Source organism: Schistocerca americana, chromosome 2, assembly GCF_021461395.2.
Source record: "Schistocerca americana isolate TAMUIC-IGC-003095 chromosome 2, iqSchAmer2.1, whole genome shotgun sequence".
Lineage (NCBI taxonomy): Eukaryota > Metazoa > Arthropoda > Insecta > Orthoptera > Acrididae > Schistocerca > Schistocerca americana.
This window is the reverse complement of record NC_060120.1, coordinates 236784650-236799084: the sequence shown is the minus strand read 5'-3', so window position 1 is coordinate 236799084 and position 14435 is coordinate 236784650. Positions and strand designations below refer to the sequence as shown.

General features: G+C 41.1%; 1 protein-coding gene across 3 annotated transcripts in view; it reads left to right on the top strand.

Annotated features, from left to right (window-relative positions):
- Positions 1–14435, top strand: part of LOC124589043 (thioredoxin domain-containing protein 11) — a 144298-nt gene that overhangs the window by 1353 nt on the left and 128510 nt on the right. The gene's annotated exons all lie outside the window — the stretch shown is intronic.

Sequence of the window (14435 nt, the reverse complement as noted above, 5' to 3'; positions counted from 1 at the left end):
CACTTCTCTACAACACCAAATTGACAGTTCCATGATGTCTCAGAATGTACCATATCAATCGATCCTCTCTGTTAGGATTCCCACAAATTTCCTTTCTCCCCAGCTCTATTCGGTACACCTTCATTAGTTCTAGATCTACCATTTTACTCTTAAACATTCTTCTGTAGTACTACATTTTGAAAGCTTCAATTCTCTTTGTATCTGAACTGTATCATCCATGTTTCACTCCCATTCAAGGCTATGCTCCAGACAAATGCCTTCAGCAAAAACTCCTTAACATTTAAATTTATATTCAATGTTAACAAATTTATTTTCTTCAGAAGTGCTTCTCTTTTGCCATTGAACATGTCAAAGAGTGTGGAGGAGTGGATAGTGTTCCAGAATACTCTTGTGTCCTTGGGAAAGGTAAATTCCCCTAAAGGTGGAAGAATCAGGTATGAGCAACAGTATGATGATGCAGAAAGCAATGAAGACCCCTCCATTATAATCAGATCTACTTTCTTTGATAAATCCAATGGCATCAGGAAAACATTTCTGAAGAAGAGAAATTATGCAATTGAGAAACTGTGATCCCTCCATTAGCAAAAGATTCGAAAATAGTCTCCTGATCAGATCTCCAGGAGGGGCTGCCAAGGGGGAGTTGTGACCAAAAAAAGGTAAGCTTGACATTCTGCGAGCCAAAATGTGGAATGTCCTACTCTGAATTTGATACAGAAGCTAGAAACTCTTAAAATTGTTACACAAAGGCACTATCTAGAGCAATAAGAGTCAGTGAGGCGAAACAGAAAGAAGATAAGGATAGAGTTAAGGGATAATATGTGCTCAGCAGAGAGACAGGAGAAAGATGCCGTGTACTGTAATAAATTTCAGCTAATATTGGCTAATACACTGTTCAAAAATCGCAGGATATAGTTGGAAAATTACATGTGGAAAAAATACATTTGGGAACTTGCTGATGATGTGGGACAATACCAGCTGAATTACATCTTATTGAGACAGATTCTGAAATCTGGTATTGGACTGTGAGGTGTACCCTGATCAGGTATAGACTCACTTCACAATTTAGTAATGATGAAGAGTGGGCTGAATGAAGTTTAAACAAATCATTAGCAAAACTCTTTGTATAAAGAACTGTTGGATATTGAGGAATGATGCATTTGAAATTTTTTGATGTTGCGGATATTGCAGTCATGAATACCACAGTAGGCAGGAATGGGCATACCTCTGAGAAAGGGCATTCACAGAAATTGGACAGATAAATGCAGCTAATGAGGGCTGTGGATATTAAGAGGAGTCTTTCAACTGTTAAGAAAAAGGAAGAAATATGGCAGTATAAGTCAGTTTTTAGTGAAATCAATAGAAACTAAAGGGAAGTTAAAGTAAAAGGCTGCAGAAAAAATGCAAAGAAGTCGAAAAGTAAATGGCCAGTGGAAACACTGTCAGCATTTGTTGTTGTTGTTGTTTTTGTTGTTCTTTTCAGTCTGAAAACTGGTTTCATGCAGCTCTCCATGCTACTGTATCCTATGCAAGCCTCTTCATCTGTGAAAGACTACTGCAACCTACACCTTTTTCTGTTTACTGTATTCATCCCTTGATCTCCATACACAATTTTTATCTGTCACACGGAAATACGGAAGCGTCCGATCCCGCCCGTCTGCTTTGACCCATGACGTCACAAATATGGCGGAAACAAAAACAAACACACACACTTTCCACAAGAAGCCTAATGACACTAACAGGACAAGCGCGGGAAATGGGGTGCTTTGGGTGGGGGGCAAACTAAATATAAACAAATTTAGACGCCTTGCGTAGCTACAATGTGTAAGTGAAGACGCCATGCATGAATACCCACCCACCTCCACAGGGGTCGTAACCCCTGCAACCCATAGAAGATAAAGATGCTTCAGTAGCTGATTAGTGTTATTTGTCTTTTTTAAAAAAAAAAAAATGTCACGGGATAGAGCGAACAGATCAGAAAGAGAGATATAATAAACTAAAACAGAAATTTGAGGAAACAGATAATTAAAATAAGTAATAAGTGTTTTTAAATTTAAAAAAAAAATCTCACGAGATAGAATGAACAGATCAGAAAAGTAAATAAAATAAGATAAAACAGAACTGGAGACAGCCACACTCAAACCAAACTCCGCGCCGTCATGACCTCACACACGACAACACCCTTACGTCACGGGTCAAAGCCGACGCGTGGGATCGGACGCTTCTGTCGACCCTGTCACACTTCCCTCCAATGCTAAATGTAATTCCTTAATGACTCGGATAGTATTCTATCAATCGATTCCTTTGTTTGGTCAAGTTTTGCAACAAATTTCATTTCTCCTCAATTCTATTCAGTACCTCATCATTAGTTATGCAATGTACCCACCCAGTCTTCAATGTTCTTCTGTAGCATCACATTTAAAAAGCTTGCTCAGTGTACAGATTAAATAACATTGAGGATAGGCTACACTCCTGTCTCGTTCCCTTCTCAACCTCTGCTTCCCTTTTATACCCTGCGACTCTTTACACCTGCCATGTGGTTTCTATACGTATTGTATATGACCTTTTGCATCCTGTATTTTACACACACATCCCCCGCCTTCAAAATTTCAAAGAGTGGAATCCAGTCAACTTTGTGAAAAGTTTTTTCTACCTTTAGGCTGTAAACATACATTTGCCTTTTTTAAATCTATAATCTAAGATAAGTCGTAGGGTCAGTATAGACTTTCATGTTCCTACATTTCCCCAGAACCCAAATCGATCTTCTCTTAAGTTAGCTTCTACCAGATTTTCCATTCTTCTGTAAATAATTCGTGTCAGTGTCATGGTTATGGGCATAGCGGTTGTACAATTGACATTGAAGAATTAAGAAAAGAAAAGAAAAACAGATAGGCTGGAATATGAACAATACGCAGTGAAGATTTGATGATTCAAGCTGTGATGATTTGACACTAAACTTGGGAACAGGTAGTGTAACTGGCATAACAAAACCTTTACCTTTCATATAATGACCTGTCAGTTTTTTACAGCCATGACTTATTAAACTGATAGTCCAGTAATTTGGATTTGAATTTATTACATTCTTCTTGAAATCCGAGGATATTTCTCCCGTTTCATGTATCTTGCACACTAGGTGAAATAGTTTTGTCATGGCTGGCTCTCCCAAGGATATCAGCATTTCTGACATAATATCGTCTGCTCCAGGGCCTTGTTTCAACCTAGGTCTTTCAGTGCTGTGGCAAATTCTTCTTGCAGTATAACAATCTCCCATCCCCTCTTCCCTTTGTATACTGTTGCCTTCAAGCTCATTTCTCTTGTATAGCGCCTGTATATATTCCTTTCAGCTCTTGCTTGTTTGTTAGCGCTTTTTTCCATCCGAGCTCTTGATATTCGTACAGGTGCTTATGTGTTCTCCAAAGGCCTCATTGATTTTTCTATAGATGGTATCTATCTTTCCCTTCATTATAAATGCTTCTATAGACTTACATTCATCCTCAACCCACTCCTGCTTAGTCAAAATGGTTCAAATGGCTCTGAGCACTATGGGACTTAACTTCTGACGTCATCAGTCCCCTAGAACTTAGAACTACTTAAACCTAACTAACCTAGGGACATCACGCACATCCATGCCCGAGGCAGGATTCGAACCTGCGACTGTAGTGGTCACGCAGTTCCAGACTGTAGCGCCTAGAACCGCTCGGCCATCCCGGCCGGCCTGCTTAGTCATTTTACACTTTCTGTCAATCCCATTTTTTAGATGTTTGTATTCAGTTTCACGTCCTTCATTTGCTGTGTTTTTGTATTGTCTTCTTTTATCAGTTAAATTCAGTGTCCCGTGTGATATCCAATGATTTTGCTGGATCTTGTCTTTTTACCTTTTGATCCTCTGCTTCCTTAACTATTTCATCTGTCAAAGACACCCATTCATCATCTGCTGTACTCCTTTCCCTGTTTCAGGCAATTATTGCCTAACACTTCCTTTGACACTTTCAACAGCCTCCTGTTCTTTCAGATCATCTAGAACTTATCTCCTTAATGTCGTATATTTTTCAAATTCTCCAGTTTTAATCTACAACTCGTAACCACTAAATTATGATCAGAGTGCATGTCTGCCCTGGAATTGGCTTACAGTTTAAAATCTGTTTCTGAAATCTCTGTATTATCGTTACATGACCAGTCTGAAAACATATATGTATACATATCCGTACAGCTGATAACCTCATCAACAGGGATGCGGGATTTCAATTGAGTACAGCCTGGAACCCTGCATTGGCTGCTGTTAAATCACGACGAGAAAGCAAAGAGCTTTTCAATAATAGACCCGTCATGACTTTGGTAGCATGTTAGTAAACACAGCATCAGCGCATGCACAGAACGGCTGATCTGCGTTTCCCGGCAGAGGGCGTTTGAGTCTGATGCCTTCTATCTGCAAATTTTCGCGCATGCGTGGTTCCCACGCCTGGGCAATCTTCACGCGCGTGCTCTATATACAGTGGTGTCAACATGCGGATCTTGTCAGTCGTACCTACACCAGCGAAGTTCAACCACCTGATGATATCGGACAGTTGCTCCAAGGAAATATTGTGGGATTTGCACAACGTCATCCGGTGGCACACCCATGAAGACTATTTACAAAATTTCCCCAGTTGTGATGACCAGGTGGAATATCTTACAAGCATTATCCTTACCACCACAGAACGTTCCATTCATCGCACTTCCCCTTTACCACACTGTGTCCTAGTTCCTTGGTGGACTGAGGTGCGCCGCGAGGCAATTTGTGCATGGAGACATGCTCTCTGTGATTTTAACCATCACCCTACGATGGAAAACTTCATTCATTATAAACAGATGTGCGCACAGTTTTGTCGTGTTCTAGGATATTGAAAAAGCTAGCTGGATTTCATCTCTAGTTCTTTTAACAGTTCCACTCCCTCTTCCGTCGTGTGGGCCAACTTTTGACGGCTCTCCGGGAACGAGATTCATTCCCCAATTTCCGTCCTGACCGTAGCAGATGATGTCATCGTGGACCCTATTGCTATCTTCATCACCTTGGGTCACAATTTTGTGAAGGTTTCGAGCTCCTCCCACTATCACCCTGCTTTTTCTATCAGAAATGAGCGGAGGAGGCTCAGGCGATACCCTTTTCTTCTCAGAATCGTGAGTGCTACAATGCCACTGTTACTATGTGGGAGTTAGGCCATGCTCTCACTTCATCCGTCCTCCGCCCAAGGACCAGACGCTGTTCACATTCAGATATTGCAGCACTTTTCTCTTGCGGGCAAGCACATTCTGCTTGATAAGTACAACTGCATTTGGGCAGACGCTGGCATGAAGCCACTGTCATACCCATACCCAAGCCTAGTAAGGACAAACACCTTCACTCTAGCCACCGCCTCATTTCTATTGCCAGCTCTGTTTGTGAGAGATGGAACATATGATTTGTGCCTGGCTGATATGGTGGCTTGAGTCTCGCAATTTATGAACCTCTGCACAGTGTGGATTTCGAGTGCGCCGTTCTGCAGTTGACCATCTCGTCACTTTGTCCACCCATGTCATGAATTGTTTTCTTTGGAAATCTCAGACTGTGCCATGTTTTCCGATTTGGAGAAAGCATATGACACCTGCTGGAGGTCTGGTATCCTCCATACTCTTTACACCTGGGGCTTCCAACGCTGCATGCCCTGTTTTCTTCAGGAATTTTTAAAATACCAAACTTTCAAGGTACAAGTGAGTCCTGCTTTGTCAGACACCTTTATCCAGGAAAACAGTGTGCCTCAGGATTCCATCCTGAGCATTGTCCCCGTTACTATTGCCATTAACCCTATAATGGCCTCTCTCCTGCCAGGCATCCCTGACTCACTTTTTGTTGACGAATTTGCCATCTATTGAAGTTCTCCATGGACTTGCCCCATTGAGCGGCGTCTTCAGTGATGTTTTGATCATTTTTACTCCTGTAGCATCGACACTGGCTTTCATTTTTCCACTGACAAATTGTTTGTACGAATTTCTGGCAGCGCAATTGGTTCTCCCACCATATTTATGTCTTCGGCCTGTCGCTCTTCCATTCAGTGAAACTATGAAATTCCTGGGGCTCATGCTCACTAGGAAACTTTCTTGGTCCTCCCGTGTGTCTTACCTGACAGTCTGCTGTATGCAGTCCTTCATTGTCCTGTGTGTCCTTAATGGTACTTCCTAGAGTGCAGATCGAACTATCCTCCTCTATTTGTACCGGACACTTGTCTGTTCGAAACTAGATTACGGGTGTTGTTTCTTTTTGCATCTGCACATCTATCCCTCTTACACTGTCTCAATACTGTCTACCATTGTGGCATCCACTTGGCCAGTAATGCCTTTCGCACTAGCCCGGTTGAGAGTCTGTAAGCAAAAACTGCCAAATTACCACTGTCCTACCGCTGTGACCGTCTCCTCAGCAGATATGCATGCTGTTTGTCTTCCATGCATGGCCACCCGTCCTATGCCTCCTTCTTCGATGACTCCTTTGATCACCAGTATGGGGTGCATCCCTCTTCTCTGTTACCTCCTTGAGTTCGCTTTTGGCTCTCGCTATGGCAGCTTCATTCACACGCCTTGCAACTTTTCCGGTGGGTGTGAACCCTTCACCACCTAGACTTTGTATGCCGGCCTGTGTTCAACTTGCCCTTCATTCACTTCCTAAGGATGCTACTCCAGCCTCACTCTATCGCCTTCCGTTTCACAACCTTCACACGGAACTTCGTGATAATACCTTTATGTACACTGATGGCTCTCGAACTGACCGTGGTGTCAGATGTGCCTTTTTCATTGGTGCTGACATTTTTCGGTATTGGCGTCTGGAACACTACTCAGTATTTACAGCAGAGCTATTTGCCTTGTATCAACCCACACAGTACATCTGGCGACACAGGCTTTTCAATTGCGTCATCTGCTCAGACTCTCTCAGTGCCCTTCAAAGTTTCTGTGTGCTGCACAATGTCCATCCCTTAGTGCAATGGGTGCAGGAAGGCTGTCACTTGCTCACTTGTGATAGAGCCACTGTGATGTTAATGTGGGTTGCTGGTCACAGCGGTCCGACAGGAAACAAGGCTGCTGACCCTGCTGCGAAGGCAGCTTGTACCTCAGCGCGCTAGTTCTTACATTCTCTCTGATTATTTCTGTGTTGCCAGCTGTCAGCGGGTTGTGTCATTTTGGCATCACCATTGGTCCTCCCTACATGGGAACAAGCTCCTGGTTATTAAGCCTCTTCCAGCAGCTTGGACGATCTCGTCCTGACAGAATGCCCTTTTTTTAACCGCTTACATTCCTGTTTGTGTTTGTCGTCTGTGTTATCGGCCGTTTTGGCGAATGACACATGGTCTGTCGACTGCATTTTACTTTTTATCCGTTGTAGCAATGTGGCAAAGGCCATTTAATTTTTAGTTCTGGACTTCCGTTTCTCTATGGCGTATTTTACAGGCCTTTTTCCATGTTCCTGTTTTTAGTTGTCTTCTCTTTTGTTGACTTGGATGACTTGTAGTCATTTTTAACTCCGCTCTTTGTCTTCATGTTCTACAGTTTTGATATGGGTGCATATGACCCTAGTTGTTTTTGCACCTTAAAACAAAAACCTCAAGTTTGATCCACATAGTACATCGGTACCCCATCCCCCACCAGGAGTGCTGGTGTAGTGCACAGTTAAAAAGACTACTTTCACTGGTGTGTAGGGTGCCACCTTACCTGGTGTGGAGGGTGCCACCTACCTCGCAGACTTGACACAACTTGATTTCTTTCTCTACAGTTTCATTAAAGTCTGTGTGTAAGTTCCGCCCTTACGAAACAATTTGGCCGACCTGAAAAATCAACTCTATACTGCTATTACACAAGTTACACTCTTATTTTTTGCAATGAGTGTGGGAGGAGACTGATTACTGGTGGGATGTATGCTGCATCATGAACGGTAGTCACATCAGACCAAAATGACATTTGATACTTTTATGCAAAACTTGAGGTTGTTTGCTACAAAATAACACATCTACTGAGTCTGTAAGTTATCTCAATAAATTTCTATATCATTCCAGAGTTGCAAAGTATGTTTTGACTCACCCTGTACAAGACAGGGTATAATGAATTTTACTTGATGAAAGGAGAAAATATTAAAAAACTGCAAGTGAATTACTTGAAAGGGTATACAGGTGTATAAAGAATGAGATTGACAGAAAGCACAAAATGGCTATGTAGTAAATGCTAAGGGGACAAATGCAAATACTCTTTCTTTGAAATTCTGATGGTAGCAGGATTAAATACAGGAAACTGGAAGTTATTTACAGTTTGTTTAAAAACCGTATTGTCATCGTTAGAGTTGAAGGGTGTGGCGTGGCAGGGAAGCAGTGGTTGAGAAGGGAGTGAGACAGGGTTGTAGCTTATCCCTAATGTTGTTCAATCTGTGCATTGAGCATGCACTAAGGGAAACCAAGGAGAAATTCAGAAAGGGAGAAGAATTAAAAACTTTGAGGTTTGCTGATAATGGCATTGTAATTGTTAGTCATCAAAGGACTTCAAAGAGCAGTTGAACAGAATGCGTAGTATCTTGAAAAGAGGTTATAAAGTGAACATCATCAACAGTAATTTAATGTAATAGAGTGAGGTGGTGCTGATAGAGTTTGATATTAGAAAATGTGACACCAAAATAGTCAATGAATTTTGTTATCTGGGCAGTAAAATAAGACGATTGATGAAGTAGAGAGGACATAAAATGCAGGCTGGTTATGGTAAGACATACACTTCTAAATTGGAGTTTGTTAACACGGGATATAAATTCAGAAGTCTTTCCAAAGGTACATCATGGTGTAGACTTTTACAGAAGTTAAATGTGGATGATAGTAGCAGATAAACAGCAGCTATTTAGTATGATAGAGAGGGCAACAGCTTTGTTTCTAATAAATTTTATGAAATTGGGATGGCTAAGTGTGAATAGCATCAAGTAGTATAGTTATATTTACTGTCAATGCCATATACAGTTTAGTTTTCTATGATTTCCATGTCTTTTGTTCATGCGTTCCACATTCCTGAAGGTTCTGCTCGTTGGTAGGATCTATGGAATGGGATGGATGGATGGATGGATGGATGATCGAACTTAATGATCTAACTAACTATCAGTGTTGATTTGCTTAGATGGGTGCATAATTATTATGCTTCCTCTCCTGTTATTTTGTGGAATTATCTTTTTGGGCAACACAGTTAAAGTCTATTAAGTTTTTATTCTTCAAATGTCAAGAGATAGAAAATTGTGTAGGTATGTAGCTGCTCATCTTGCAAAGGCCTTTTCAGAGGTCTTGTAATTTTGACACCCGCTACTGGGTATGTTTGCTATTTGATGGCAATTGTTGCTAATAATAAAATCTGGATTCAGGTGTGTCATGGGTAACACTATCACAACACAAGGTTTCCCGTATACTGTGCCTCCTTCCCTGTGGAATGACAGGGATTCTCTACTGTCATGCAAAGTTTATTAACAAGCTAGTGGTAGACAAGACCTATACAGGTTTAAAGAGAAAAATATGAACTTACCTTAGTAGTCCATCCTTCTGCAAACTTTGAATACTGATTAATTTTGTGCAAATGAACTGGCTTTGACCTTTGAAAAACTACAGCTCATCCAGTTTTGTACGATCAAAAATATTGCACTTCCAATTACCAGGGTATAGCACCTCCTATTAATCTAACACACTAGCGAGAAATAATGAATAAGTCAGAGTGTTCTTACATGTGAATATTGATCAAAACTTAAACTGTAAATAGCATATTGGCCTAGTACACCTGTGAAAAGATTTAGGTTTGGCTACTTTTGCGATAAGAGGAATTCCCAGGTTTGGTGATACAGAAACTAAGTGAACATAATTTGCATATTATCAGTCACTGATGTCTGATGGGATAATATTTGTGGGGTTCCTACAGTCCTATAGCTGTCTCCGCATCCAACATATCTGTTACCATTGGTTTCTATGTGGGGAGCGCTTCCTCATGTTCATCTATTTTTCTCATGGCCTCCTTTACCCCACCTAACCAGGCAACCTTTGGTCTTCGCCCTCTCCTCCTTCCCTGAGCGTGGCACATCAATATCTTCTTTGACCATCTGTCATTTGCATTGTATGTCCATATCAGGTGAACTGCCATTCTTGTATTCTATCTACAATGCTTTCTTGAGTCTGGGTTATTTCCCTAATCTTTGTATTGCTATGTGGACACACTGAGATATTCTACTTCATCTTCTGAAACAGTCCATTTCTGCAACTCTCAGTTCATATTTTTTTATTTTTTCCAGAACTCCCATCACTCACATCTGCAGATCATTACATGCTCCACAATACTTCTACAGAGCATCTTCCTTACTTTCCAACTTATCATAGAAGACCATAAAAGAGGGTTTAGCTTCTGGATTGCTGTTATTCCGTGGGCGACTTGCTGCTGTATTTCTGAAATATTTGTTCCTTCTTTCAATAGGATGCTGCCCAAGTATTTAAATTTTTTACCTCTTTTGATGTGCTGGCCCTCTAATATTGAGTTTCCTACATTCAGTCTGCCGAACATTTTCTTTTAATCCTAACTAATCATATTTTTCTAATAATTTTCGTGGCATAAAATAGGTGTCATAATCTCCATTGGCCATCACTTCCAGATCATCTGCAAAAAACATGCTGTACAAACATTGATCCTTTATCTGAATGTCCATTAATGCACATTTTGTGCTCCACAGGTCTAAGGCTTCCTAGATGTATATTTTAAACAGCGTAAGAGATAACCAGAATCACTCTCTTTAACCATTTCGTAATTTTGAAAGGCTGTGACAAAATTTTGTTCCCCACTTTGATTACACTTTCGGCAAATTTGTATGGGTTCCATGTACTTCTAACGTATGTCTTTTCCGTTCATTCCACCTCATTATGTCACAGTTTCTTCAGTGGCATTGTGTCATACATGTTCTCGAGATCTGTGAACAGTAAATGGCTGACTCCTTTCCAGTCTCTTTGCCATTAGTTATCTAAAAATTTTGTTATGAGATCTTTCCTTTTGAGGTCCACTTTTCTCTCGCAGTGTTAAAAAAAAATGGCTCTGAGCACTATGGGACTTAACATCTCAGGTCATCAGTCCCCTAGAACTTAGAACTACTTAAACCTAACTAACCTAAGGACATCACACACATCCATGCCCGAGGCAGGATTCGAACCTGCGACCGTAGCAGTCGCGCGGTTCCGGACTACAGCGCCTAGAACCGCATGGCCACCGCGGCCGGCCGCAGTGTTCATCATCATCCCCTCTGTCCTGCTTTTTAGGATCTGACCATGCAACCTACCCATAGAGTTTGTAATATTGACTCCACAGTAATTTCCACATACCTTCTTTGTACCTTTCTTATGAATTGAACAATGGAAACTGCAGGTTGGAATATCAACAATGTAAGGAAAGGATGAATTGCTACTTACGGTAAAGATAAAACATTACCAACAGGCACAGTTAAGACTACTTACACATTAGCTTTTGGTCACAGCCTTCATCAGAAAAAGAAAGAGAAACGCACAGCATTCATTCAGACAAGCCAACACACCTAACACACACGACTGCCAACTCTGGCAGCTCAGACCAGAATGCAACTGTCGTATGGAATAGCAGCACTAATTTGGAGTGTCAGGGAAGGGGAAGGATAGCAGTGTATGAGTGGTAGGAAAGAGGAGGGTGGGATGGTTTTGGTAGCACCTTAAACTATGGTAATATGCTGTTCCCTTACACTCCACCCAACAATTTCTACCCCCTCTGTCCTATCACCTCCTCCCCATTCTCATCTCCCACCCTCCTGCCCCACAGCCTCCCATCTCTGTGTCTGTTGGCAGTCAAGTCCCTGCACACTTTGCCTGGCAGCAATCCTCTCTCCTCTCACCCACTTCCAGCTATTCCTCCCCTTCCAGACTGCTGCTTCCATTACATGTGACAGTTGCATTCTGGTCCAAGCTGCCGGAGTTGGCAGTCATATATATTTGAGGTGTGCTTACTTGTGTGAATGAACACTGTGTGTTTTTCTTTCATTTTCTTATGAAGGCTGTGGCCGAAAGCTAATGTGTAAGTTGTCTTAATTGTGCCTGTTTGCAACTTAATGTCTCATCTTTATTATAAGTAGCAATCAATCTTTTCCTAACATTGTTGATATTCCGACTTGGAGTTTCCATTGTTGAATTTACCAGAAAGATATTAAGAAGATATGTGGAAATTATTGTAGAGTCACCTTTCTGCTTATTTCCACGTACTTTTTTCTATCCTCCAGGTCTCTCATCCTGTCAACTGTTACACATTTTATTCTTAACTTTTATCTTTCCTGCATCTTCATGTCCACCACTATGGCCTTAGTTTGCTTTTTTTGCTCTGTTGACCCAGCACTTCATTATATTGCCCCTTGAATGCATCTTTTAATTTGCTGATATTTCTCTTCAGCATTTCCGCCTTCACCAAAACTTTGCAGATTGATAGCTAGCCTCAGTTTATAACACTTTGTTTTGCACTTTCGTCTTTGAAACTATTTAAATTATATTGAACAGCATCCAGAAGTACCCCCCCCCCCCCCCCCCCCCCTGGTGGAAAGACAAACTTTGCTCTAAGCAGGTAGTGGTCAGAGCCACATTCCAGGCCTCTGTATACCATTATGTCACTCTCCTAAAGTCTAAATTTTTTCTTTTGTATCATATAACCTCTTGAATGACCTGCCCCATTTATTTATGTATCCATTTATGGGGAAGAAACCTCTTAAAATTTTCAGATCTAATGCAGTGCATGTTTTTACTAGTTTTTTGCCGTTTTCGTTTATTACATCCTCTCCATATTTCCTATTGTTTCATCATCCACCTCTGAACTTAGTCTTCCATTAAAATTTCTCATAAGGACTATTTTCTCTTGACACTTTTTTTTCCAGTACAAGTTTCAATTCCTCATAAAGCTCATCTTTGGTTTTTCATATCAGCATCATTTTTTGGGGCACACACTGCCACTAATGTGCATTCATGTGCGTACTTGGGAAAGTCCACAGTCATAGTTCTTTCTTTTATTTATTTCCAAGTCTTAATGATCTTCTCATGCTTTTTGTGGGTCACTATTGACACACCTCTCTTGGCCCCCTCCTCCATCCTAACATCACTGTAGAAATAAATATAGTGCTCCGTAATTTCATTTCGCTTTCCCTTTCTTTGCATTTCTGTTAACACCCTCATTTTAATCTTTAACATTTCAAACTCGTGGAAATCTTCTATTTTCTTGGTATTCAAAACCTATACATTCCATGTTGCCGTAAGCAAAGTCCTTGTTGGTAGCTTTGTTAATTTCTGTGATGTTCCATTTTTCATCAGAGGCTTTTGACAGATATCTCAAGCTATAAACCTGTTTTTTACAAATGCTGGGGAACTGTCCCAACAATTCAGCCTCCTTTCTGGAGAGCCGGACAATATTTCGGGTTGCCACATCCCGGGCAGACTGTCTTCTGGGTTTTGAAACTCTACCTGCCCAACTAGACAGAGAGAACAAACAAGACAGGATGAAGGAAAGATGGGGTATTCTTAGACACATTTTGTCTGGTTCCTCCTCCAGCAGCAAGCTGCTACTGGTATGGTCCTCTGCTTCATCAGACTACAAAAACCCTCTCGGCTCCACAGCCAGTGCTTCAGAAAATCAGTGGCTCCTGTGAGGGAGAACTCCTCACTTAGGCAAAAAGTATTCATTGCACAAAGGGATGTAATTAAAATTATGTGTGGTGTTCACATGTACACCTTGCAGGCATCTCTGTAAGAAGCTTCACAGTACATTCATTCAGTTACGAAATTTGTTGTCTACAGTCTGCCTGAGTTTAAGAGTATTCACGCGTTCAGCACTAGAAGAAAAAAGATCTGTTTTAGTCTTTAATGAATCCAACTTTGCCACAGAAAGAGATGAAATACACAGCTTTAAAATTCTTTGACAATCTTCCCATGAAAATAAAACTTGACAGGTAGCAGAAGTGTTTTCAAATGTAGATTGAAGGACCAGAATGAAATTTTCGCTCTGCTACACTGTGCTGGTATGAAACTTCTTGGCAAATTAAAACTGTATGCTGGATCAGGACTCAAACTCAGCACATTTGCTTTCTACAGGCAAGTGCTCTACCAACTGAGCTACCCAAGCATGACTTACGACCCATCTTCACAGCTTCATATCCAACAGTGCCTTGTCTCCTACCTTCCAAACTTCACTGAAGTTTGCAGGACTAACACTTCTGGAAGAAAGGTTATTGTGCAATCATGGCTTAGCCACAGCCATGGGGATATTTCCAGAATGAAATAGTCACTCCACAGCAGAATGTGCGCTGATATGAAACTTCCTGGCAGATTAAAATTATGTGCTGGAACTAGACTCTATCTTGGGACCTTTGCCTTTCACAGGCAGTGAATTGT